The sequence below is a fragment of the Wyeomyia smithii genome, chromosome 2 (assembly GCF_029784165.1).
Source record: "Wyeomyia smithii strain HCP4-BCI-WySm-NY-G18 chromosome 2, ASM2978416v1, whole genome shotgun sequence".
NCBI classification, from domain to species: Eukaryota; Metazoa; Arthropoda; class Insecta; order Diptera; family Culicidae; genus Wyeomyia; species Wyeomyia smithii.
Genome location: NC_073695.1, coordinates 15,296,986 through 15,322,072, shown reverse-complemented (window position 1 = coordinate 15,322,072; position 25,087 = coordinate 15,296,986). Strand labels below are relative to the sequence as shown.

General features: G+C 39.8%; 1 protein-coding gene across 1 annotated transcript in view; it reads right to left on the bottom strand.

Moving 5' to 3' along the window:
- LOC129722415 (protein prickle-like) overlaps positions 1 to 24,402 on the bottom strand; it is a 209,595-nt gene extending 185,193 nt beyond the window's left edge. Inside the window, exon 1 of the mRNA XM_055675837.1 lies at positions 23,688 to 24,402. The gene's annotated coding sequence lies outside the window, so the exon portion shown is untranslated. The remainder of the gene's footprint in view (positions 1 to 23,687) is intronic.
- Positions 24,403 to 25,087: the final 685 nt, after the last annotated feature.

Below are 25,087 nucleotides of genomic sequence, written 5' to 3'. Positions count from 1 at the left end.
TTTCGAAAGCAGTTTTTGGGGGTAAAATGGACACGTGTGGGTAAAATGAACATAGGCAGGTGGTAAAATGAACACCTTGGGCGTGAATATTAATTATCCCTTTACAGATAGTAAGATGTTGTTCCATAGCACGTGACACACTTACGCATTAACCAACAGTTCAATTTTCACCGTTTGTCGTAGAATTATTAACAATACCGCAAGAAACTGAGAAATGGCGGAAGCTTTTCTTACGGACATTCCGCATTCAACGGTACGTTTAGCCGCGGTCATCTGTTCATCGGTCCGAGTTTACCTTTGCGTTTTTCTGATATAAACACGAAGCATCTAGATTTTTCAATGGAAACTAACACAATTTTTGAAGTAGAATACTTTTCTCAGGAAGTTCGGCTACATAGGGATGTGAAATGAAAATCTAAAACCGAAAAAAGTGAAAAATATGTCCAATTTCAAATGCTAATAAATCGGTTAGTATTCGATGGATTTCCTTCGTTCTTTCAGCAATAGATTGGAAAATCTTCTAAGATTCTTCTCAAAATAAGATAATTATAATTTTATTATTCACACTATTGTACTATTGAAAATAGTCAAGCCTTGTCAAAACGAAAAATTCGACCTCTGATTGGTCGTTATATGCTTGCTTCCCAAGCACGGTCGACAGGATCATATACCTTGCAATTCAAAACATGCTATTTGGCCTATATAAGAGCCTGTTTCAGCCGGAGCCGCTCATAATAGTTCTAGACAGCGACAACAGCAGCGCGGTTTTTCTCAGCGTGTGTACAGCGACAACAGCAGTCGTCCTTCCTTTGCAGCAGCAATAGCCCTGTGGTTGGTCACCACGTCTCAGGAGCAGCGCGGTTTTTCTCAGCGTGTGTCGCCAGACAGCCCTTAATTCCCCCCGTGTTGGGGCAGCAGTAAGATTGCCATCAGGAAATCCAATTTTGGAAATCAAAATGCCTTTTTGAAGGCAAATAAACAAGTCATTGAAAGTTAATAATTTTTGTCAACGCAAGCAAGTATTCTGTGTTGCATCCTAGCAATTTAAATTTGTCGCACCCGTCTTATTTACTGAATGTGAAATAGCTTCCACAGTGCATGTTGTCCGTGTATCTTAATTCCCCCAATGTTAGGGCAGCTCAAAGGTTGTAATTAGCAACCGATTTTGAACAGCAAAATGCTTTTTTGAAGGCAAATAAAAAAATAATTGAAGGTTAATAATTTTCTGGCATCAACACAAGCAGACATTCTGTGCGGGATGCAATCAAATTCTGTTGTAGTTGTCTAATTTTTACTTTATTTAGTAAACTCCCCACTGTAGGGGCAGCGCAAAGGCTGCGATCAGCATAACCGACATTGCATAATAAATTGCCCTGTTAGAACGCATTCACAAAAGCAGTTAGTTCGACTATGCAGAGCTAATGTGAAGTCGATTCAATCAATCAGCATTAACACAATTTTGTCGTCTCCCAGCTGCCAAGTTGCAACATGATGCAACACGCAACAGCGAGCAAACGAAATCGCTTGATGTTACAAACCGCAATAAGATACGGGTTAAAACCGTTGCGTGTGTGAGAGCACCATCGATGTTTATTCGCTGAATACACTATCTACTGTCTACTGAACGCAATAATCTACTTACATGCGACACGAGGACGGGAACATTTTCTTCAACGAAGCTGCGCAACACGACACAAAACATGTTATTTTGTTGCTTCAATGAGAGTGCTATCGGTCCGGCTCGACAAGAAATCATTTTTGTGCATCCGTGCTACGAAACTGAGGAAAAACTTTAGAAACTGAAAAAAGAGGTGGAGCTTATCAAATGATCGCTCTGAACCAGAATGAAGTCACACATATTTTTCAAGTTATATCATTCCACCACGTACGTAAAATAATTCATTCCTATTTTCATCCCTATATAAGAGCCTGTTTTAGTCGAAGCCGCTCATAGTAGTTCTGAACAGCGACGACAGCAGTCCTCCCTTAGCAGCAGCGGGAGCGAGCAGTGGGTACCATCGATAGCGGATAGCGGCCACAACTGTGGCATGGCTGCGAATAAGCGTAGCAGTTTCAGCGGATCTCACCATCGATAGCAGCAGGGCCAGCAGATGTAGGTACAGCGGTTACCAATGGCGGCCACAACTGTGGCATGGCTACGGATAGCGTTGCAGTTGCTCAGCAGCTGGGCCAGCGTATAGCGGCCACAACTGTGGCATGGCTATGCATAGCGTAGCTGTTGCAGCGGGTATATCAGCATCGATAGTAGCAGGGTCAGCTGATGCAACGACACTCCCTTCACTAAAATGCTGTTTCAGTGTGGTAGCGGGAAGCATCAGCAGCAGGCTTGCATGAAGTGGATACATCAGCCAGCAACTTCCTCTAAGGCCTCTGCCATAGTAGACGCGAAAAGCGGCGCGAACCGATTCGCTCGGCCGTAGGTTGATGTACAGCTCTACTGATGGCTGTACATTAACCTACAGCTGAGCAAATCGGTTTGCGTCGCTTTTCGCGTCTATTATGGCAGAGGCCTAATGGAAAAGTTGTATCATTTTGTTCAGAAGAATATTATTGTCGGTAATATTACAGAGATGCGATTGCGTAAATCCGATTTTGAATTGAACAATTGTTCTTTTGAGAACAAATAACACACTTATTTGAAGAGTTAATAGCTTTTGTTACCAATAGCAGTATAGTGACAGCCTCAGCGGTAGTACAGATGCAGCCGGTACTTCCCTGAGGCCGATGTAAAGGTAAATGGGAGCAGCACGGCGAAACAGTTCGGGTTATGCTTAGACGCGCGTCATTTTTCGTTGTTGATATTCCCCACATGAAACGACGCGCTTTCGTATGATAGCGGTGGTATTAGCGGTAGATGCATTTGCCAACACTTCCTCCAGTAAAGCCGGGTCTAGTTTTCAATGTGAAAACACCTTTCTCATTGTGTTGACCGTGCGCCTTAGTCCTCACTATCAAGGTAACACAGAGATGTAAGATAAACACTACATCCTATGATAAATTGAACAATTGTTCTTATAAGGACAACAAATGAATTAATGAAGATTTAATTTTGAATTAGAATACTTCTCTCAGGAAGTTTGGCTACATAGGGATGTAAAATGTAAATCTAAAACTGAAAAAAGTGAGAAAAATTTCAAATGCTAATAAATCGGTTAGTTTTCGATGGATTTCCTTCGTTTTTGCAGCAATAGATTAGAAAATCTTCTAAGATTCCTACCAAATGCATGAAATTGCAATTTTATCATTCGAACTATTGTACTATTGAAAACTCTTAAGCCTTGTCAAAACACAAAATTCGACCTCTGATTGGTCGTTATACCGCGCTTTCCCAAGCACGGTCGGCAGAGTTATGGACCTAGTAAATTGGGAATGCATCATTTGGCCTATATAAGAGCTTAATCAGATAATAAACAAACATTTCATCGGATATTAAATTGAACAACTGAAATTTGAAGAACACAAATGATTATTTGAAGAGTTAATATTTTCTCGTTTTGCGCTATAATCCAAAGTTAATTATCTTCATCTACATGCATACTCTGACTATTATTACGTGTTTGCGTCGCTTAGTGTTTGGCTACGGTCATGCAGAACGCAAATAACGGCGCGATGCGATTCGGCAAGACGAAATCTGTTGAAATGTATAGCTCTACTTCGCCTTAAAAAGAGCTGTACATTTCACCACGGTAAGGCGAATCGCATCGCGCCGGCATTCGCGTTCTGCATAACCGTAGCCTTTGTTCCGTTCCCGATTAATGATGTCGTATTAAATGTGCATATTACAATTCGGCAGCACTTTAACTTCTCATTTGCACAAAATTTAAAAATATCCAATGAACTTCATTCAAAATATCAGACAAAAAGAAATTACAATACTGCCAATGAACGGTCAACGTTTATTTACTAGAAAAAATGACTGACACGCAAGCAGCCAGGTTATCTTTCATGTAAAAGTATTCTACTTCAACCTTGCGGTCGTGGCTTTGCATACAACCTTCTTGTGATTTTTCACCATCACCATGGGCTGTCCATTTTACCCGCACATACATATTATTGAAAATACCTAAATATATCGAGGAAATCATTTAAACAATTACTAACCTTTGATGATTTCTGCTGGTTAGTAGTCTGAGTACAAATATTTGCAGAAAAATCGTTATAAAATACTGTTTAACACTAGAAAAAACCTTATTTTTTATAAGCCAAAAATAACATCACCACCACGAATCTACACGTGCTATTTGTTTTTGTTTATTATTTTGACTGTTTGACTGTATCATGTCGCATACTTTGTCTCAAATAACTTCTAGTGCTTCTAAGATAAGGTGCCAAAGAAGTTTGTACTATTTTTCAACTTAATAGTCGAGATTTAAACGGGTGTCCATTTTACCACCCCTGTTTATTTTACCCACAGTTCCCCTACCAGAACCACAGTTTCACACGGTAGCTGAAAGAACAACGCTCGAGAAAAAGGAGGCGTTGACTTTAACCGTCGATTATAGCCCATGATTCGTTAACATCCTAAATTGGTTATGTTTTGGCCTGATTTGGCATCCTGCCTCTATGCAAAAGTTACTTTTGAGTGATTCGGAGATCAACGTATCACTTTTAAAAATATAAATATGAGTTGCATTTACTATTTTGCAACGATTGATGCTTTATAGTATACAGTTCAAAAGACTCAGTAGAGTACACACAGTATTGAATGCGACTTCTTACTGCACAAATCCAAGTTGCATCATCCAGTGCGCAATACTGGATTTGTAAAAACTTAAATCCGACTGCTTCAGGGCAATAAATCCTTCCAGCTCTGCTCAGCCGATTTAATGCGAAAAGTTCTCTTGCTGTGATTGTTGTTTTTTTTTTTTGTTGTCTCGTGCGCTAGCCGGTTGAGGCTGTGGATCATACTCGATCGATGGACCAACCGACCGGCCGAAACGAAACAGGGTTAGGCAACGATGGTGGCGAGATTTGCAGTATTTTTATTCTTTTTTTGTTTCGCATTAAAATCATCAATACTAAAGTGCTTTCGTATTGCCAATTCATCGATCGAGAGAAGGAACGCTTGCCGGTGAGCAATAGGGGATGGTAGGGCCGATCGTTGCCGCTGCTAACGCAGTCGGAAAACGACAGGCAGTCAGGCAGACAGACTGCAGCTGATTGTTTACTTCAGAGTTATTTTGGTCACGCTGATTGAGAGTTGCATCGGTTCCGGGTCTCCTGTACGGCGGTGTTTTGATCGGCTGGCGGCATGGCCCGCGATCGGTTAAGGTGCAACACATAAGTAATAGCATAGAAGGGGAAAAAGTGAGCAAAAAAAAAAAAATAGAATGAAATCATCCATGCTCTGGCTGGCGAAGCACACAGTTAAGAAGCGGGATTTGAGATGTGCCTTGTGTTTGTTGGTGTGCGCCACTGGTGCTAAACACAGTACAGGCAATTGCTTGTAAATAAATCATGATGGTGTATGGTGGTATGTTGACTTTATAAACTATAATTAGATTATTAACGTGTATACAATCGAACTGCTGGCTCCGGGTTAGGAATGCACTTTAATGGCAAACCAGTATCCAGTACTGCAGCGAAACCTATCGAGCGTAATCGGCGAACCGATCAAACCGCCGTTCGTTGGACTCCTTTTCTTTTGCCACGGATGGTTTAAGGGTTGAGCGCTTTTAGGATGCTTCAAAACATAAGAAAAAGCTGGCACTCGAACCGTCCATTGAGCCACACTAATAATCATTGAACTGGTAACAATTCACTGTCCGCTGTCGAACTCTGCAATTATTCACTCAGCGCATATTTTCGCTTGACACTTTTTGCTGCGAAGACCTCAACGAGATCATTTAGTCAGACACATTATTAACCGATTTGCGCGAGGACGCTGGTCACACAGGAAGGGCGAGCGATGGTGGGATGAAAACTTTCCATAATTAACGATTTTGGTCGTTTCCTCTAGAGGCTTCTTCGTGGCGCCCGCTACTGACTACTGACCACTGCACAACATCTAGCCACTTCTACCCGCAATTCACTTAACACCGTGCGCGATTGGCCCATCGTTGCTGTCGGCAGCCTCCGTATCCGCGTCATTGATAATTGAGCGTCGATTGGCAGCCGCGCTTCTTTTTTTTTTCATCTTTCACCGGAGTGATCGCTCATAAGTTACGTGATCGAGTCAGCGCCCAACAGTAAAGTACAGTAGAATATTGTTCGGGCTAGCAAGTAGAATAACTGATTGCTTGATCAATCCTCTTCCTATTGGGGGGAAAATTCAGTTGGCGCGTTCCGAACCTCTGCAGACGATTTTCCTCAGCCCCCCTCATTGACGGATCGTGCACGGTTCCCACCAACCGAACTTCACGCTAAATCCATTCAACATTTTCGAACATTTTTTTTTTTTGCTGCTGCTCATCCGCTAGCCATTATTGCTTTTCTTTTTGAATTACACAAAACCAATCACGGTTCGCTCGTATCTAATGACCTTTATAATGTATTTCTCCGTTTTACACAATAGGAAAGATGATGGATAACACTACAATTTTTTCATCACTATTATTATTCAAGTTGTTTTTTTCTTTCTCGATTCATTTGTTCGCTAAACCGTGATGTATCTTTCATCGAGTAGCATCATGCAGATGCAGCATCCAACTCTAACTGAACAGACCCTACCGTAACTCGATTAAATTTCGAATCGACAAGCTGCTGCCAAAGGTTACGTGTACATTGTTACAGGCAAGTTTTCACTTTGTTCTCGTTCAATTAGGGCAGAAAACTTGCCAGCAGCAGGCTTATTATCGTGCGCGCCCTTTTTTTTTTTGACCGTTGGCAATGAAAGCAAAAAAAATTGCAACTGGACACGCAATGTCACCTTGCTTCGCCGGATCCGTGATGCACTCACTGGCAGGCAAAAAGCCGGTCGACAGTTGACTTTTGTGCAAAACGCACATTGCAAACGACGCGACGGCGTCGCTGGAATGTACGCAATTGCTCTCGAAAACAACCCAGCACAGGCTGAGGACACAGGACGAAAGAAGGGTATTAAGTGGTCCGGTATGCACCACCGATTGGGAAAAAATGTCTAAGTTGATTGGGAAGTTGATTGATTGGTGATACCAAAGGCGACAAAACATTTTGCACCTGAATCTTCAACTGGAAATTCCGATTACTTTTTATATCCACAAATGAAATAATTTTACTCGAATTATTTTTCAATTGCTTAATATGTGAAAAGAAGAGATGATTAATATCGTTGATAACGGGTGAATACTAAAAATTTCCGATGAAGTTTTCTCATGATGTCAGAAAAAGAGTGTTGTACAGCCCCCATGTCCGCTTTTCGAATGCATCTGTCGATTCTACCAATCAATTGTTCACAATTCGTTGATCTCCTGCACCAGAGGAACTTAAAATCCCAAAAAAATCTTCGATTGGACGATAGTGAGGTAGATTGTTGGGTTGCGTATTTAGGGTTCAGTAGGAGTCGAGTGGTTTATTGTGAACTTTTTGCCAAAATTGTTATGCTGTTCATAGCGAACTGTACAATGCGCTTGCGAAATGCTTCTTGTTTCAACTTCATTTTGAACAGAGCTGCGCATGCATGAACAAAAAAAAACCGGCGTAGAGAGGCGAGGGAGAGCTTTCATATACTCTCATTTCTCTCTGAGCGTGTTTGTTGTGGAGTAAGGAAGCCTCTAAAAAATTCAAAATTTTTAGTTGCCAGGTATTATATACCTCATTATAAAATTATAAAATAGATAGTTTTTTCTCACTGAAACCAGGACACTAGTGACAAGATTTTTTGTGTTAGTTAGATTCAACGCAGAAAAAAATGACAATTGCACTTAAATTAGTTTCAGTTAAAAGAGCCTTCGTTCGCCAAGGAGTCAGTAAGTTTTTCAAAAAATTCGAATAATCAATTTAAAATTTTTATCGAGCTGTATCTTAGAATTTCGCTCCCAATTCTTCTACAAACAGCTCGTCAGGAAAAATCTTTGAGTTTTCATATAAAGTGTTCAAAAATTTGTTCGATCAGTAGAACGTGTTTCTGGAAAAGTTGGCAACAACCGATTTTAATTTTGTGATCGGCATTTGAAAGCTAACAAAAATCCTACAAGATACATTTATAAATTAGGTGTGTCCTGTGAAAAACATGCCCATCGAGCCAATTTTCTGTAATGAGTTTCAACATTTTCAGCGCTCGCCGAATGATCGTAATCAGTGGTTTCGCTGATTAAACTCGAGATGGCGGGCAAAATATTAAACACTTTATAACCCTAGATGTTTCCTATCTAATATCTAGATCTAGACATCTCTATTAAATATTATTCTTCCATTTTTCTAGAAGTTTGGTACTAATTTAAGTGAAATTATAATTTTCTTAATGCGTTTAATCAAACTAGCACAAAAAATCAATTTTTAGAGACTTCGTGTCACAAGTGGCTTGGTTTCAGCGAGAATCGCTCAAATAACATCTCCAAAATCTTGATCGCAACTCGAGTGATGTGTTTTCTGGATGGCAGACGTTCCAGCTGCGTCTTGCGGTGTGAGAAAACTATCGCCAAATGACATGATGCGGATTGCCCATTTTAATTTTGTCCAGAAAAGTTTTAGGCAGCTGAATTGTCTATCCAAAACAAAACTTATGTTGAAAAAAACTGTCTGATTTTTTTAATTACTTTTTGTTCCAAAAGTGAAATTTTTCCAGTGTAGGAATTAAGTTTAATTAAGTTTAATTTATACGACATTTTTAAATAAAAATTTAATCATTCACTCAAAATCATCCATTGACAACTTTCCTCTAACTCCTGTCATTACCGTACATCAATAAGACGTGTGTCCAGAAACAAAAAAACGTGACAAATGCTGGAAATGAAAACGATTTCATTAGAATAACTTTTTTTTTCTCAAGAGTGCCCACCTGGATTCGTTCAGAAGAGTTTCTAGTATAGGATCTCAACTCTTTTACTATTTTTAAATTATGATTCGGGGAATACTTGAAAAGTCATCCGTTACCAGCTAATTTCTATCTCTCGTCATTATTCAGATACCTATATCAATTTATGAAAAAAAAAACTTCAACCTTTTAAATAATGTTCCACCGAAAAATTTTGGAAAAAAATATGTTGCTTGGTTAAGTAAGGCTCGAGAATGTGTTCTTGCCTAACTGGCACCGGAGTTGTGACTAATCAAGAAAGGTAAGAGTGATTATGGAGCTAGAAGATTGTAAATATTCGAACGAAAGCATATTTTTGAGTTCTTTTTTCGTTTTAGTTATCAATTCCTCCTCAGTTTGTTGGAGTAGATCTCACGCTTTAAGTTTGCTCAGAAATTCTCGATGGGACGCAGCTGGGGGACAGTCTTGGACCGACGCCAGGTCCGGTCAAAACATCGCGCCCTTATGGTGTTTCTTAATGAACGATGCACCTTCCGGCAGGCACATCGTACTATAGATTTTCCCGTTCATGGCCAGTCCAGATTGAAAGAAAAGCGGCTTCGACATCCTCTTCTCGCTGATTGTCAGTCACAGCAGCATCTTCTTAATGAACTTGGTGCGTGAAATTAACATCACCTCGGTGCTCACTTCCTTCGTGGGGGAAGTAAAGAACGAAGTGCCCTGCCAGTTGTTGTCATCCAGAGTAAGACAGGTCTAGCGCACCATAAGACAGAGGTCATCGTTGTAAATAACAAAAAGTCGGAGCAGGAGGCGTCGATCAGTGCTAGTGCATACACTATTGCCTCAAAACGCTCCTTGAAGCTTCTGGGGGTTATGATCGACGACAAGCTCACGTTCGGGAGCCACGTCGATACCTACAGGAAAGCTTCCATGGCTGTAGCGGCGCTATCTCGCATGATGGCAAACAGCTCGGCGGTCCGTAGCAGCAGGCGCAAAGTCCTTGCTAGCGTGACTACGTGCCGTGCCATCGCGGCAAACTCGAGAGTACGTACAGGCCTAATGTGCCTAAGGGTCGCGTACGCATACCGAACAGTGTCGTACGAGGCGGTTTGCGTCTTGGCTGGCATGATGCCCATCAGCATCATCGTCAAAAAGGATGTAGAGTGCTTCGACTAACGCGACACGAGGGGTATTCGCAACACCATACGGTCATCTTCAATGGCTAGGTGGCAGCGGGAGTGGTCCTACACTACAAATGGTAGATGGACACACCGACTCATTTCAGAGTCAGCATGCTGGATTAATAGGCGCCATGGGGAAGTAACCTTCCATCTGACACAGATCCTGTCAGGCCATGGCTGCTTTAGGCAGTATCTGCATAGGTTCGGGTACGCCGAGTCCCCTATGTGCCCCGCATGTACGGGTGCGGAAGAAAACGCGGAGCATGTGTTCTTCACATGTCCGCGTTTCGAGCGGATAAGGTACGAAATGCTGGCAAAAATTGGGACGGACGCCACGCCAGAGAATATTGTGCGTAGGATGTGCGAAAATAGGGAAATCTGGGATGCGGTCATCAAGGCCGCATCACAGATCGTTAATATTTTTCAGAGCACCAATCTACGGGAAACCCTCGACGTGCCCCAATTAGTTAGGGGCCATCCACGTACAACGTGGACAGATTTTAAACGATTTTGAAAGGACAACTGGTCATATAAATTCAAAAAAATTTGTATGGACCGTGGACATTACACAAGTTCGCCATCACGGTTAGAGTTCGAATGATAGAGCTGTCAAATTTGTTGTGCTGACTCATGGGTTACTATGATTGAGGCTACATGCGTGGTTTCGTCAACGTGTGAAAGTAAACCCATGAAAAATCGGCAATTTATGTCCATTTTTTGTACCGAAAACCCGCGGAAACCACGGCGGCTTAGTGCCGCCTCTTTTCCTTGCCCTCGATTATGCGTCTTGGCCGCATGATTTAAACAAAAATATTATGCTCAAACTAAACCCATTAGGAATATATCTACACTTGAACTACATACGCAAAGTAAAAAGTATTTTAGTTGAATATATAAAACAGCGCAACAAAAATTTACAAAAACAAAAATTATACGTTGTACTTAAATATGTGTGACAAATTTGAGTTTTGCGTGGGATCGGACGCCAACCGCGTCAAAATCGCCGAGCATTGCATGTTTGATATCGCGAAAGAGGCTAGGCGCAGCCTTATATCAGATTACAAAAAGGAAGAAAAGGAAAATAAAGCCCAGGATGGACAACTTAACGACGCAGGGATAGCTGACTGAAGGCATAAAAATTATTAGGGACTTTATTATTGCGATTCTTAAGATTTATAGCATTTTAAAACTTTAAACGCGTTTTTCTCAAAACCATCTTTTCAAAATCGGCGAGCAGTAGAACTGAAAAAGTTTACACCCGATTGACTTGAAATTTTAACTGTAGCCTTTTCATTAGATTATCTAGTGAAGTACACACGATTTTGGCGATTGATTAACAACAACAAAAGTTATAAACAATTGAAGTCGTTTTTTTGTCGAAAAATATTTTTTTTCCAAACCGTTGCCATTTTGCGAAAAAAAATCTGAAAATATAATCATGTGTACTTCACTAGCGACACTTATGTAGATAACGAAAAAATTGTTGTTTTGGTTATAGGTGGCGTTGGGCACGACTTCTATTGCTCGCCGCGGAACAATTTTTAATAGAAGCGGTTCACGGCAATCGCTGCACAGCCGCCATTTTGTAAAAAAATAGCAATAAATTTTTTTTCTATTTTCCAAAAGTTGCTTAATCCAATGACATATTATTTATATGCCTGACATCTCAAATATCTATTTAAAAAACCATGAAAAAAGCCTTGTTTTTTTTTTGAGCATTTGGTGGATATTACCCCTTAAACAATTTTGGGCGTTCACCTTCAGTCCGATGAATGAATAATATTAAGCGTTAATATCTTAGGGTACCAGCAGCATTAGCTGCAGCGGGTACCAGTAGCGGTAGTGAGGGTAAAGCGTCTTCAGTGAAAAGCTGCCTTTGTGCGATAGCGGCAGCATCAACGGCAGGTGCATTGTAGTGATGGTCAGGTTTGGGTTTTTTCAAACCCGTACCCGACCTCATTATTTTATATAAATGTTAATTTGATATAGTCGGGTTTCGGGTTTCCAGACCTAAGCCCGACATTTTCAAACTTAAATCCGACCTGAACCCGAAATTTTTTTTACCAAACCCGAACCCGACCCGTAACCGACATTTTCAAAAATTTTCAAACCCAAACCCGACCCGAACCCGACGGGTACGGGTTTGAAAACCCGAAGCCCGACCATCTCTAGTGCATCGGCCAGAACTTCCTCCTGTGAAAAGCTCTGCCGTAGTTTTGCAACACACAAACTTTTTAGTGAATGTTAGTAGTCATAATAAAGCCGATATTAAATTGAAAAACAATTGTCCTTATAAGGACAACGAATAAATGTTTGAAGAATTATATTGATTTTTTTTGCGCTTTTATCAAAAGTTAATTATCTTAGTTTTGCTTGGATTCTCGACTCATCAGTCTTAATGCTGAGTAAAACGAAGTACTTCTACTCATTCTTCGACGTTTCGACAATATGTTATGTCTTTTTCAAGAAGTCTAAAAAGAATGTTTTCCCTTATTCTCATTAGCTTTCCCACGAGTCAAGCGGGGGACCTAGCGTAGTAGGTAACATCGCCGCCAACCACGTTGGTGGCCTGGGTTCGAATCCCAACGCCGACATAGGTGTCGATGGTTTTAGGCTGACGTGATCCACTCACAACCAACCCAACTGGTCTAGATTTAACCCTAGCCGACATCGGGAGATTTACTGAGGCGAAAAATATCTGGGATCACGCCTTCCAGTAAAACCATTGGCGCCGGTTCGTTGATCAACGGCTCGTAAGTTAGGGTCCTGGGAGAATAAACAAAAAAAATAGTTTTCCCACGAGTCGGGTACCTACAACAGCTTTTCAGTTTTTTGTCACAGGCCTCCTTTATATTACATATTCGCTGTCGTCTGATTGCATCTTTTTATGAAAATATTGTTCTAAGCTTTAAAATTTGGACACAATTTGCATTGATTCGAAAAATGTAATTGCGTTCACTATTCTTGCTCTTGTACTTGTGTGTAGTCGAAAGATTTTATATAGATCAGTACATCTAAGAACGCATGTGCTGTAAGTTGCACAACGTTCATGATTTTCATGTTGTTTGTTATTGTTTTTGATGTAGTTGAAAACACTGGCATAAATAGAACTCAAGCCGTTTGTGCCACTTTTTTTTTGTTAACTGTATTTTCATTCGTTACTATGTGGCATATTTCGAGAATCGCCAGTGCTGTTGTGTTGGTCGAGTATCTTAACATCATTGAGATCGTGTGCGTGTTTGATTCTGACGCAGCTGCACGAGGACTACACTTTTACCCGGTAGGTGATATTTTCTCATTCCAGACTACACCAAAACTACACTTTTTCTCTCCCGGACTACACTCGAAAGAGGCAGGGTGTAGTTTGAAAACACCAATAACAAAAACAAATGGTGTCAAATGCCGTATCAAAGAACGACAGCTGAGTGTAGTTTCGTTTGTGTGTTCGTTTTCGAGCTAAAAAGTGTAGTACTCTCGTGAAAACGAATTGGACATAAAATTTATGCATTTATATCAGCTTTTTTGTTTTTGAACGATATAATCGCGATTTTTTTTTTCATATTTGTGAATTTATGTTAAGAGATAGTTAAGTCGTGATTTTCCACTACCTGTCGAAATCCGGTGCTCAATTCGGGTTTGTTCTAGTCGGCAGCCATCGCGGTACAATTCAGTTTAGCCGTTTGTTTTGATTTGATTGTTCGTGTTGTTTATTAGAGTCTATACTCCAATAGATAGACTTGCACTGTTGGCCCAAATAAGTAGGGTACCATGGATTTTTGAACACGTTAACTTTCACAAGACGAAATTGGCCGAAACCTAGAAGCTTGATATTCCGCGCAGCTATGAATAGTTTTAAACTATAATTTGAAATTTTCCTTTCGTGCGTGAGATTAGCAAATATCTGATCTGGCGGTGTGAAATGACAACTAAATATTGATTTTTTCGTATCAACGAGGGCTTTTACAGTCTAGTAACTTCGCTAGCCAGATATTTGTATTTGTCGTTCATTGCTATAAGCACGTCGAAAATCGGAGTAGGGCAAAACTACCTTGGATGGACCATTAGTGAACCACTAATCAGATTAACACATTTTAGTGCAAAAATTGGAAGGATTTCAAGGAAACTTCCATCGAAAAACATCTTAGTCCAGTTAATCTGCATCAGAATCACGAGAAATATTTGTAAATTCCAATTGATATAAAGAGAATAAACATTTTTTCGTCAGGGTGGTCCACTGAAGGGAGTGGTCTATCCAAGGTAGTTCTATCCTAGGTCTCATTCGATCGATATGATATGTGACGCCGAAGTGTTCCACGAAGCTACTCGGAATTGAATATAGACAAATATTCAAAGATTTGCTAGGATGCTTCGGGTCGTGGATGGTATTAGCGCGCGTCGTTTGCATAGCATAGTGATGTTTGACAAGTTAGATCGTTTGTTTTCGCAATGAGCGAGCTACGATTCCGTCACTTACCGCGATAACGCAACCCTTCCATTCCATCGCAGTCATGGAGATGCAGAGGAAAACGCGGTCTTCGAAAATAGCGACGGTTACACATGTCTTCCATGGCGTGTCATTCTCCCTTCCGCTCTCGCTCACCTAACGACCGTAAGGACGTAGTCAGCGCCGTTATCGATCTATACAAAGCGGAAGCTTCTGAATTCTGGAGCAACTACGACATGTGCGGTAGTCAAGCTCAAAGTTGCTTGATTAGGTAAGGCCTAAACACCCACAAAATTTCATTGAATTCTGAGAGGTAGCTGCCGAGTTAGCCGAAATCGATCTAATGTAAAACGTGTCAACAAATGTTCAACATCTCAACAATGACAAAAAATGTCAATAATTTCAATAATGTCAAAAATTGCAAAAATGACTAAAATGTATAAAATGACAAAACTTTCAAGAGTGTATACGGCATACCCCAAGTAACAATTTAAGTCGTATTGCATTCTTTTAGCGGTTTTCATGACCAATTTCGCAAAACTGCTGTTAAAACTAGAAATACTATCAGAACCTTCTGATAACCGCTATAAGTTTGCTTTACAGCCAGGTGGCCCACCCTTGCCAAGCATATTGAAGCAATTATAAGAATGGCAATAAAACTGCTTTAAAACCACATGGAAAAAGTACCGCATACTATAAGCAGCTGGCATTACCTTTTTAAGAGCGCAATAAGTTTGGTTGCATTATTGCGCTCTGCTACTTGCCACAATAAGTCCAATTCAACTTTTCATTGCTTGACAGCAACCTTAATAAGTTGATTTGTCGTGCCGTTCCTGCACACACACCAGAACATCACGTCACTTTTTTTAATAAGGAAATCTCTCGTCGCGGGAGAAATGTTTCACCTGTGTTGGTTATCATCGTGCAATCGATTTCGTTTGATGGTGATATTGTAGAAAGATAAGGAATAAAAAGAGGTTTTTGGTAGGTTTTGTAGCTCTCAAGCATATGCGCATGAAATTTTGTCGTGCATTTTGAGATCATAGGCGCTTAAAATTAAATAGTACGGGCTTACAAAAATGATCTCATTGTTAGCAAAATTGAATTGGATTGTTTCAGCTCAGTTTTTCAGAAAAAAAATCTAGCCGTGTTCTTCAATACAGAGATAGATCAAAATCAACTTTGGATGTTCAATTTATTTGTTAGTCAGACGACGATTTGATTTTCGTTTCAAGATCATAAAAAGTTTCAAAAATATCAATATGGCGCGATTAGTAATTAGTTGGTATCAATCGTTGCCGCAATAAGCCTAGTTCAATGATATATATGTTGTAAGGTGCGGCAAAGGTTGGATGCCTGCATTATTAGAGAAAAATATGGTAAATCCCTGGGGCCTAGACAACTTTATTTTTATGAAAAATCTGACATCACACCGACGATAATGAGGAATCAACGAGCTTTGATATAAATAGAGAGGTGCACGAAAAATGCAACGATACATACTTAGTTTAATTGAATATTGAATATATTTCGAAATATATCAATAGTGTCTTGCCCCTACCTTATTTTTGAGGACGCATAATTTAACGACATAGGAAATTGTTTTCAACCGAAACAAGACAAACTGGCGATAAAATTTAAAAAAATCTATCGAACAGTACCAAATTTGCCGTATTACTTTATTAGATTTTTGGAGTTATACGTCATCAATGTTCACAAATGCGCTGCAAGATGCTCTAAAGCATTTTACACACATCTTACGGAGACTGCGACAGAATTCTGTATCACACTAAACCAACTAAGCCGCTTTTGTATCACCTGTATGTATATCATTGCCTGCATATACTTGTTTTAGAAGTTTGACAGGTTAAAACAGGGCACTTATTACAATTTTATGAGACATTTTTCATAGCCAACTAGTGGTTTTTTAGATTTTGAATGACCGCTATGAAATTGGTTTCTATGTTATATGACAGCAAGCTGGAGTGGTTTTATGGGGCAATAGATAGTAATAATAAAACCAATAATAAAGCAAAATCGCATTGACTCTTGCCGGTTTAATTGTAAGTTTTATAAGAGTTTTATTGACAGCTATCAGTGTTCATTACGACTTGCTATTTTTGGCAACGGGTTTAACCGCCATAAAACTGTTGGTTATATTCATTGCTGTGATAAAACCGTTAGAAAACCAAGTAGCTATAGAATTGTTACTTGGGACAGTGTTGTCAGTCTCTGAACAGCATACAGCACCTCAAGTGAAGTTCTCGTAGCTGCCGATACACACACTGGAGTTTCCTCCATTAAAGATATTTCACGTTCATTCTCGCTGCCTTCCTTACTCGCATTCGCTCCCGAGATCATATGCACACACGTGCGCTTACTCTTTTACTCGCGTGTAGCCCCCTTCTCGCGAGCACAAGCAGCCGAGTACAATTGTTTCCAGATGCATAACGATAGTTGCGGAGGGACAAAAATGGACTACTTCGGTAGCGGTTGGCTTCGACAGGTTTTGCATTAGACTGCTATAAAAAACATACCCAATCAGTCCGAAACCCTACACGTTCCAGTATGCGATACTTTACAGATTCTTCCCCCATGTTCGGCTGTCGGTGCACGAAGTAAAACCGGGTAGATGAAGAAAGCATTTTTGTTTTCGATCACAGTTTTGTAAGCACTCTTCCTAGTCGAGCAATTTTAGTCGAGTACTCCTACTCGCTAGCAGGAACTCGCGTACTCTTATACTGTCGCTGAGTAGCAATACAGAAGAGTTTTCTCGTGTCGATGCGTGCTTGCTGCTACCTTGGGAAATGCATGAAGAAGAAAAAGTATCTCGAAAGCGTGTGTGCAAAGGACTTGAGAAGCGTAGCATATGTCTCGTTCTCAAGCGCTGACGGCATAGCCATTTCGGCTATATCTCCTTCAGTGTGTGAACTTCTATTTCTTCCGTTTCTCTCATTCCGCTAGCTACACTTCTGAACTGTCAAACTATGAGCGATGATCTTGCGCGCCAAAAAACTTTCGGAGAGTAACAAGAATCGACAAGTGAGCGTCACTTTTGTGCAAACAATCGTAGCGACTAGCCGCGTTTTAAAATAAAGAGTTTTGAATCTACCACAAAATTTCATTGCAGCGTATTTAGTGAAATCCTTGACTTTACATCATAAATGTTAGAAATGTCAAAAATATCAAAAATGGCAGAAATTTTAAAAAAATGTCAAAAAATTTAAAAAATGTTCAGGATGCCGAAAATGCCAATAATGTCTATGTAAGTGATGTCAAAAATGTGAAAAAAAAATTAATTTAGAACAATATTCCCCATTTCATACCTTGCATATGTCCACATTATGTCAACAATCATCTCAGATTTGACTCAAACTTTGGAAAATTGTTCATATGAGGCCTCCATGCGAAAATCCCAACTTTGGAGCCGATTGAAAAGCCTCTCGCCATTTTTCGTCAAAAACTTACTTTCTGTTTTTTTTTCATGATGGGCACAAATACAAAATGTTCAGAAATTAAGGGGCCGTTCAATAATAACGTAAGGGGCGGGGAGGGGGAATGTGCAGTTTTCTTACGCTATCTTACAGGGGAGGGAGGGGGGTGAATCGAATATCTTACGTAAGAAAAACATTGCTAATGGAGCTGTTTCAAAAAATCATGTTTATGAAAGTGTGGACAGTAAAATTCATACAAAGAAAATTACGGAAGGACGATTAACTCGAATTAAGGACAGAAGAGGAAACGAAGTATTGTGCTTGCTTCAGGATGATAAAACTATAATAATAAAACTAAACTATAATAATAATATTATATACAGTCTCCGAAAAATTTTCATTATATATAATCGAATCAGAAAAAAAATTTTTTTGTTTGTTTATTTTGCATTACTATTTTGTTGTTTTTGAATAAATAAGTAGGATTTTTAGACTAACCCCCTTAAAGTCGCAAAAAAACCTTTCTTACGAAAATATATGTATGTATAGATTTCGTAGTTATTCTTTATATTATTGCAGTCAGGCATGGCAAGAACACTACACCGTACTGCACGGGTGCCACTTTTGAATAGAAACACTACACGGCGTGTATTGCAACTTGCACTGCGTGATGTGTAAGCAAATTCACCGGTGCGCGTGTGCAATGCTAATCCCTTACCCCGTGCATGAAGCTAGTGTTTTAAATATTTTTTCCGTGGCAGTGCGTGTATTGGACATGGCTGATTGCAGTCAAACCTAAAGAAAAATTTTGATCAGTGTGTATTGTGTTTGTTTACTCTTTAAGTTTTGTTATTGTTGTGCTGCGTTATCAAGCAATTCAGAACAGAACAGAAATTTATCATAACAGTATTTAATCGAAACAGTACTTGAAACTATACATTTTCGTCATTTTATTTCAATCCCCTCTTCACCCAATATTATTCATAGACTTGACTTGCGTATTGGGTAGATAGTAGATTAGCTGAAAACATTGCCTTTAATTTATTTAAATTTTTGCTCACCAGTATTGATTCCAACTTCATAAAAATAAGTATTTGAAAAGAGTCAATCTCTATCACCTCAACCTTAACATTGAAATAGTAATATTAAAAAATGTTGCGTTACGTTATATTGGACTGAAGGAAATGTCCATTAATTACGTACCGTAAATAAAAACTATTTTCGACCCCCTCTTTCCTCTAGGTCAGGGATCGGGTGCTACTCATTTTTTTGCGTGCAAAGCACACGCCGTTGGGAGACTGCACATAAATTTCTAAAGAGACGAGTAAGAGCAGTTCGGATTGCACTGTACATTCGTTTCCAAAGAGACAAGTAAGTGCAGGTAGCATGTCACAACACACTTTATCCGTCTCTTTCCGGAGATGTCTCTTACTCAGGGATCGGGTGCTACTCATTTTTTTTTACGAGTAGAATGCACGATGTTGGGAGACTGCACATCAATTCCCAAAGAGACGAGTAAAAGCAGTTCGGATCCCTTTCGTGTCGTTCAGGAGACCTCACAGAATTTACCCCAGTATAGTGCAGAAAGACGTACCGTGACTGCGGGTAATTCTGCGCTGCACATTTTCCCGCGCACTCAACTTATAAAACTGTTTGCTACAGTAAATTTTACTAAAACATACTTAATCTCTGTACTATTATAGCAGACTATGCTATGCACATGGTAAAGCACACAAATCAACTGTGTTTTAGTAATATTTACTGTTGAAAAATAGTTTTTTAAGATGAGGGCGCGGAAAACGTGCTGCGCAGAATTACCCGCAGTCACGGTAGTTTCTACCTCAGAAAATTTCTTGGGCTTTGTGTGCCTCTTTGTTGAGAGAGTTTTTGATCACAGCCAGTGATGCCACATATTCAGATTAATCTGTAGTTATACAGATTTTATTTTTCGACATTTTCACGCATAACGATTATCTGTGTTGTATGAGGATGTGGATCACACCTTTTCAATAAGTGAAACATAAACCGTACAACGCATATTATTGTTTTGAAAGGTATGCTTCTATGTTGAACAACAGATGGAAGAAAATTGATCTTACAACACTAAATGAAGGCACAGCTTAATGCTTTTAAAGTTAAATAGCACCTAAACATAAAGGGGCGTCAAAGAACATCTTGTACAGTAGACTTTAAAATTTAATTTAATTAACAACAAAACCCATGTTTATCACATATTTAAGAGAGGAAATTGTTCCTTTTCTAGGTGCTTTTTATTCTCTATAATTCGACGTTTTAAAGATATTGATTTCGGACTTTCTCGACTTTCCAACGAAACCAACAAAATTAAGCAAGCTTTACATTTCTTGTGCAGTAGTTAAATGAATTTAAAAATGTGAGTGGCAACCCTGATTATGCCTGTGCTGTGTGAAAATTTTGCCCGTTTGCGGCTTCCTGCTGACTCGTAGGGGGAATAGGGGCATAATGGGCTCCTAATCGGTTGCTGATTTAAGCATGGAAAACGACAAAAATTTAAGGGCTGTCTTCAGTGCAAAACTGCTATGATACTTGGCGGCTTATTTCGTAAATGTCCCGTCGCGCCTTATGGTGGCCAATTCTGCCTGCAGTCCTTTTTTCTGACCGATTCGGCTTCAAAGATTTTTTAATATATGTTCGCACCATCACTGTAAACAAACCCTGACTATGGAAACAGAACGACTGAAATAAGTCGACTGAGATGAATTTCAGGTAAATTTATGTGACAACACACCTTGTCTTATTTCACCCCAACTATAGGTGACCATTTCGCTCCTATCGAAATAGTTAAAGTTAATATGAGATTTTAGCACTAATTATAGCTTAAAATCAAAACGTCAATGATGGTGAAATTTGGGGTACGACCGATACGTCATATTGATGTGTCTACATACTTGATTGAGCCACGACCGTATAAGCTTATTTTGTAGTGCGCAATAATAATAATTTTTCCAACATCCGGAAACCAAGTTGATTTTTTCAGTATATTTCCATGTTTTAAACAGACGAATCACTTTTGTTCTACATCAAGATTTACTGTAGTAACTACGGAACAGTTCCACATACCACATTGTATTAAAAAATGCGTAGTTTCGCATATGAGAGGGGTGCCCATTTCACCCCGTGTGCTTATTATGCCCCTCATCCCCCTACACAGATTTTAATGCAACATTCGTAGCAAGTTTCGAACGCTTTCATTGCACATAATTGCACAGAGACATCTCCGGAAAGAGACGGATAAAGAGTGCTGTGACATGCGAACTGCACTTACTTGTCTCTTTGGAAACGAAATGTACAGTGCAATCCGAACTGCTCTTACTCGTCTCTCTAGAAATTATTGTGCAGTCTCCCAACGGCGTGTGCTTTGCACGCAAAAAAATGAGTAGCACCCGATCTCTGACTCTCAAGTATAAAATCTCTCTCTCCTTCGTCTCTTACTCCTTCCAAATATTGGAGACGTGCACAAAAATCTGCGAGATGCACGAAGATTTTTTGCACAGCTCTGAGTAGTTAGACGATCCCTGCTCTAGGTAACGCTCTTTGTATAGATCTTCAAAATTTTTTAGTATTGATTGCGACGTTTTGTCAGATCTCTACTTCCCCCTACGTATTTTTGGACGATCCCTAGACGACATTGCTGCTTTAGGTAAGTTATATTTAAAATTGGAAACAAAATTTTTTTTTATGATTCGATTATATACAATTTTATATATAATCGAATCATTTATAATCGAGTCAATATATAATCGAGTCTGTGTATAATCGAGTCCGACCTGTATACAGTATATATAGTAAGATCTTACTAGGGGGGAGGGGGGCATCAAAAAATCTTACAATGTCTTACAAGGGGGGGGGGAGGGGGGATTGAAAAAGTGGAAAAATATGCTTACGTAATTATTGAACGGCCAATTGATACATTACACTGGTAAACACAGGTTTTGCGAAGATTAAATTAGTTTTCCTGTAAGCAAACCTAGAAGTACTGAATCTGGTGAGTAATTATTCTGTGGTTTTTTTTTATGCACTTCTGCATACAAAGTTGATTTCATTTCTAAATAAATGCTGTCTCTTCAGTTTCACTTGAAATGATAAGTAGTTTTCGTGTAATATTCTCTCAGAAATACGATGAAATCAAATTTTGTATCGAAATATACTCATTTACTGAAATATGTAGTTCCGAATGCAAAAAAAAAACACAACTGGCTACAGTGCAGCTTAAGAATGATTGCTGGATTCCTAGACTAATTTTCTTCAAAAATAATGTATCGCTTCATCTCAGTTTATGTATTTGTAGCCGTAATTTGAAAAATAATAATTTTCAACAAAAAAAGGCACTATTTAAAATAAAAAGGAGTGCGGGGTGGTCCAATAGCACCAAAGTTGGGATTTTCGCGTAGTGATCTTATATGAACAATTTCCCAAACTTTTAGTCGGAGCTCCGATGATAGTTGACACGTTTGTACTTCATTTTCACATTCGAGATGGAATGACCCATATTCAACTTTGTTTCACTGTTACTCATTTACGACCATTAAAAATATAAAACAAATTGTTGAAGATAAAAAATGTGATAAACAATATGTCAATATGTCGATCAACAAGTTAAAAAAAATAAACCAAAATCGAAAACGTTTTGCATGCTGAATATTTCAAACGATCAATTCATTTAGAAATTTAGGACAAGCCTAGATGTGAAACGTGAGAACAGTAAAAATTGTCAAATATCCGCATATGTTAAACAACATTTCAATCCTACAATATCAACCCACTAATCCATGACAGAATCAAACGCAAGATACAGCGCACATTTGTCACCAATTTATTTTTGATTGATGATCGAACGGTCACTGTTTGTCTCGTCAGTTTCGTTCAGATGCTTTTTCGGACTTCAGTGGGATTAACTGTTCTGCCACTCATTTTGAAAACAAAAATCAAACTTTTTCATGCGCTTCGATTGAACCTTTCAACGGACTATCATGATATTAGCCGATCCGATGGTGCATACTAAAGCTGGTAGTTTATGATCATAGTTTCAAAGTAGAAAGACGTGCCACAGCATTCAAGAAACCTGCACGACTAATTTAAGTTTTCATAACTTCAAGCACTGGCGTAGCGTGGTGGGGGCGGCGGGGGCGGTCCGCCCCGGGTGTCACCCTCTAAGGGGTGACACCCATGAGAAAATTTTTTCATATTTGTCACCTTCAAAATGGTGATATTCGTGAGATTAACTATCAATTAGGTGGAAGTCGCAGTGAAACGTTTGAAAATTATATAAATTTGCTTTTAAGAGTATAATATCAACAATTTTTTCAAAAATGGGCAGATTTAGTACAATTGAAAACGAACGAGCTAACTCTCACAATTTTAGATAACAAAATGGTTTCACTGCAACCTGGAGGGGTGACACCCAGAGAGAGAAAGGGGTGACACCAAACTTTTCCGCCCCGGGTGTCACCCGGTCACGCTACGCCACTGACTTCAAGTATAAGTATAAGTATTATATATTCAAGTATAAGAACTAAAAGTTATTGGTGAGCTTAGATCAATAATATCCCATCGTTTTAATGACTAGTAATATTATTGGTCATGTGATTCATCATATTTCGTCATCAAGAACTAGGTAGGATTTTGTTAACCTGCGCTAGTTAGCTTCTATCAAACAAGAATCATTGTTTACATACCAGTGAAAGAGACACCTTGTTTTTTACTGCAACTGCAAGACAATAAACTCGTAACCGATGTAACTTAATTCAACCGAGAATGCTCACTTATGTTTAAATTCCGTCTCACTTTTTTTCTAGTTTATAATTTCTGGTGGATTTTCACAACTATCACTCACATTAGAACACACTTCAACAATGAAAACATATAATGTAATCCAATTTTTCTTCTCCAGCAGCATACGGCCCCTCGCGTGTCAATTGGACTCCCAGCGAAAGGCAAGCAATCATCGGAGCAATGTGTTAAATCATCTTGCCTCCCGAGATCGGGGAAGCTTCGCCCGGGCACCGGGACATGGTTAGGCCTTCAGGTTCCGCCCAGTACAGGCGCTGCGCAGCAGCGGAGCGGGAAGGTGAATTAAAAAGTTGAATTACGAAAAAATGTCACGTACAGAAACCTGTTGCTGATTGGGTTGTTGCTACTGCTGATGCTGTCGCTGGCTTCTGCTGGCGTTAGCCGTTCAAACTGACCGACCGAATGTCCTCGCTTCTTTACAAACAGAGAATCGCGCTACCAACGCACCCGCGCTTACAAGATTTTTCGCCTTTTGCTGCAAAGTAATTCGCTTCGAACAAGAACGAACCAACGAGAAAAGGAGCACACGATCGCGCGACGATCGAGATGACAAACGCTTCGAATACCGCGCGTCCTCGGTGTGCTGTGCTGCTACTCAAAACGCGCCTACGAATTGAACTGAGCTCACTGTCCAAGTTGAGCCATGTTCAGAGCCACGATCGAAGCCAGTCAGTCAGTCAAAAAGCCAGTCCGGTAGCTCCCGTCCGTTCGTCCGCGATCGCCTCTCCAGTTCTCTGATCCCGCGAACGAACGGCAGCATGATGAAGTGTTTGTATACATACTCGATGAAAAAGGCAGCACAAGCAAGCTTCGGCAAATAATGCATCACCAAGACGACGACGGCGTTGACGACCGCACACAGTGGGAATTTTGAATTTTTGGCACCGAAAGTGAGGTTAGGTTCTCTAATATTTCATTCAATTTCAGTTTCAGGAAAGATTAAAATTCATTCTTCAGTTTCCTCATATAAATAACCGCATCAAGATGCATTCAAGTTCAGTGTTTCAAAAATTTAAAAAGTCATTTTAAAAACATCTTTTACTTGACCATCTCTATGAAATCGCTCACTGTGCAATGCACAGCCATCGTTGGTAACGGCTAATCGTCAGCGGGCAAAGCTGCTCTACGGCGTAGAACCGAGCGGGAAACCAAAAACCAGTCCGTCGCCAGTAACCGTGGCTTATGAGAAACTCGCCTGGCTGGCTGGCTGAGCTGGGTTGGAGTACGGGTGATGTCGATTACCAACACAGTGAGCGGTAATTAGAACAGCACTTGGCCGGCAGCT